The sequence below is a fragment of the Schistocerca gregaria genome, chromosome X, assembly GCF_023897955.1.
Source record: "Schistocerca gregaria isolate iqSchGreg1 chromosome X, iqSchGreg1.2, whole genome shotgun sequence".
In the NCBI taxonomy this organism is placed as follows: Eukaryota; Metazoa; Arthropoda; class Insecta; order Orthoptera; family Acrididae; genus Schistocerca; species Schistocerca gregaria.
This window is the reverse complement of record NC_064931.1, coordinates 713,629,643-713,632,256: the sequence shown is the minus strand read 5'-3', so window position 1 is coordinate 713,632,256 and position 2,614 is coordinate 713,629,643. Positions and strand designations below refer to the sequence as shown.

Below are 2,614 nucleotides of genomic sequence, written 5' to 3'. Positions count from 1 at the left end.
GGTATGCAATGTCCAGTCACGGAATAATCGGTGCGATATTCCTCGATGGCACGGTGACTACTGAACGGTACGTGAAGATTTTGGAAGATGATTTCATCCCCATTATCCGAAGTGACACTTATTTCATGCAAGACGGATGTCTTGGAAGAGCACATTGGGGACCGCATTCTGGCTCTGGGGTACCCAGAGGCCACTGGCATGGGCCTCGATTGGCCGCCATATTCTCAGGATGTGAACACATGTGGCTCCTTTTTGTGGGACCATATGAAAGACAATAACCCCAAAACCATTGCTGAGCTACAAACAGCCATTCAGGAGGTCATCGAGAGCATCGATGTTCCGACAGTTCGGCGGGTCATGCAGAATTTCGCTATTCGTCTGCGCCACGTCATCGCCAATGATGGCAGGCATGTCGAACGTGTCGTAATCTAAATCGGAATATCTGTAGCGATCCAGAATGAGATTTTCACTCTGCAGCGGAGTGTGCGCTGATATGAAACTTCCTGGCAGATTAAAACTGTGTGCCCGACCGAGACTCGAACTCGGGACCTTTGCCTTTCGCGGGCAAGTGCTCTACCAACTGAGCCACCGAAGCACGACTCACGCCCGGTACTCACAGCTTTACTTCTGCCAGTATCCGTCTCCTACCTTCCAAACTTTACAGAAGCTCTTCTGCGAAACATGCAGAACTAGCACTCCTGAAAGAAAGGATACTGTGGAGACATGGCTTAGCCACAGCCTGGGGGATGTTTCCAGAATGAGATTTTCACTCTGCAGCGGAGTGTGCGCTGATATGAAACTTCCTGGCAGATTAAAACTGTGTGCCCGACCGAGACTCGAACTCGGGACCTTTGCCTTTCGCGGGCAAGTGCTCTGCCAACTGAGCCACCGAAGTTTCATATCAGCGCACACTCCGCTGCAGAGTGAAAATCTCATTCTGGAAACATCCCCCAGGCTGTGGCTAAGCCATGTCTCCACAGTATCCTTTCTTTCAGGAGTGCTAGTTCTGCATGTTTCGCAGAAGAGCTTCTGTAAAGTTTGGAAGGTAGGAGACGGATACTGGCAGAAGTAAAGCTGTGAGTACCGGGCGTGAGCCGTGCTTCGGTGGCTCAGTTGGTAGAGCACTTGCCCGCGAAAGGCAAAGGTCCCGAGTTCGAGTCTCGGTCGGGCACACAGTTTTAATCTGCCAGGAAGCTTCATCTGTAGCGATGTTTACATGTTGAATAAAGCGTGTGCACACCGTAATTTGTAACTAATTTACGTTTCTTTCGTATAGTTCAATAACTGTCTCTCCGTACTTTCCTCTTTACCCCCTGCTTGACTTTTGGCTTTTACTAACACTGTCCTGTAATCTTCTGGATGGAATATCTGTTGTCCTTACATACTGTTTCTAAGTGTACGAGTTCCTTGGGTGAAATACTCTGATGACAATTGAAACTGCAGTACCAGTAAGCGTAGCAAACTAAAAAAATTACTTATTGTGCGCATACAGTATGGTGAGAAGAATACATGCTTAAATTTGTAAGTGGTTTGGGCATATACAGGTCACGAAATTTAGTACATCTATGGTAGCCACAATGGCTTTAACCTGAGTGGATATCGACTCTGACATTCGATGAAAAATGGCTCAAATGGCTTAACTTAGAACTACTTAAACCTAACTAACCTAAGGACATCACACACATCCATGTCCGAGGCAGGATTCGAGCCTGCAACCGTAGCGGTCGCGCGGTTCCAGACTGAAGCGCCTAGAACCGCTCGGCAACACCGGCCGGCACATTCGATGACAGGTATGGGCACATAAACCAGTAGTATGGTTGTACCGAGCATACACGTGGCGGTATAAGTACCTCCACTCTTGTCAGTAGCCTTTATCACTCTTATCAATGAAGTCATCATAATCACCATTACCACCATATTCATTATCATCATTATTACCATTAAATGACAAGCTACACATCTCCCTCCTCTTTACCATCCCCTCCCCTCTCCTGTCAATCATAGTTTAGTGTTTTAAGAATAAGTAAAATGAGGCGGTCAATCATACCCTAAAATTTTGGGGGACGCTAAAATGAGCTTCGACCGTAGCAGAGCACGCAATGTGTGAGACATACGACGTAGAAAAATTGACCGACTCTGATGTTATTTCTGTAGGGAAGAGCTATCACACCCCCTTGTTCAGGGAAGCTACAGAAATACACAAACGTGACAATAGCTTCAACAAGAAAGAAGAAAGCACCCAGGTGAACGAATTCCCGTCCTACAGCGAACGTCCATTGCAAGTAGCTACGGGGGAACCGCATAGGTAATGACAACGAAAACGCCCGTGGACTTTGGCGAGGCAGGTAAATATATTCTGCGGCCGCGAGGTCGACTCCAGTCCATCACCAGCAATGGAAAGAGAAGCTTTGTCAATGCCAGCCACTCGTGGTGGTGAAACGTCAGAAAAAACATCAAATAAATATCGGCTGAAGAACGCAATTCAGACGCCAACAGGCAATTTGTCAATAAGTGGCCACAAAAGCCCTAACAATTTTGGGTCACAGAGCAGCTGGCAAATTACATAGACTTCATTTGAACTGAGTAAAAATAGCACCCTCTTCGAACAAATATT

At 46.9% G+C, this 2,614-nt stretch overlaps 2 non-coding genes across 2 annotated transcripts; one reads left to right on the top strand and one right to left on the bottom strand.

Moving 5' to 3' along the window:
• Positions 1–521: 521 nt before the first annotated feature.
• On the bottom strand, positions 522–596 carry Trnas-cga (transfer RNA serine (anticodon CGA)). The gene has a single exon. It is a non-coding gene; the product is annotated as a tRNA-Ser (tRNA).
• A 501-nt stretch (positions 597–1,097) lies between these two features.
• Trnas-cga (transfer RNA serine (anticodon CGA)) lies at positions 1,098–1,172 on the top strand. The gene has a single exon. It is a non-coding gene; the product is annotated as a tRNA-Ser (tRNA).
• Positions 1,173–2,614: the final 1,442 nt, after the last annotated feature.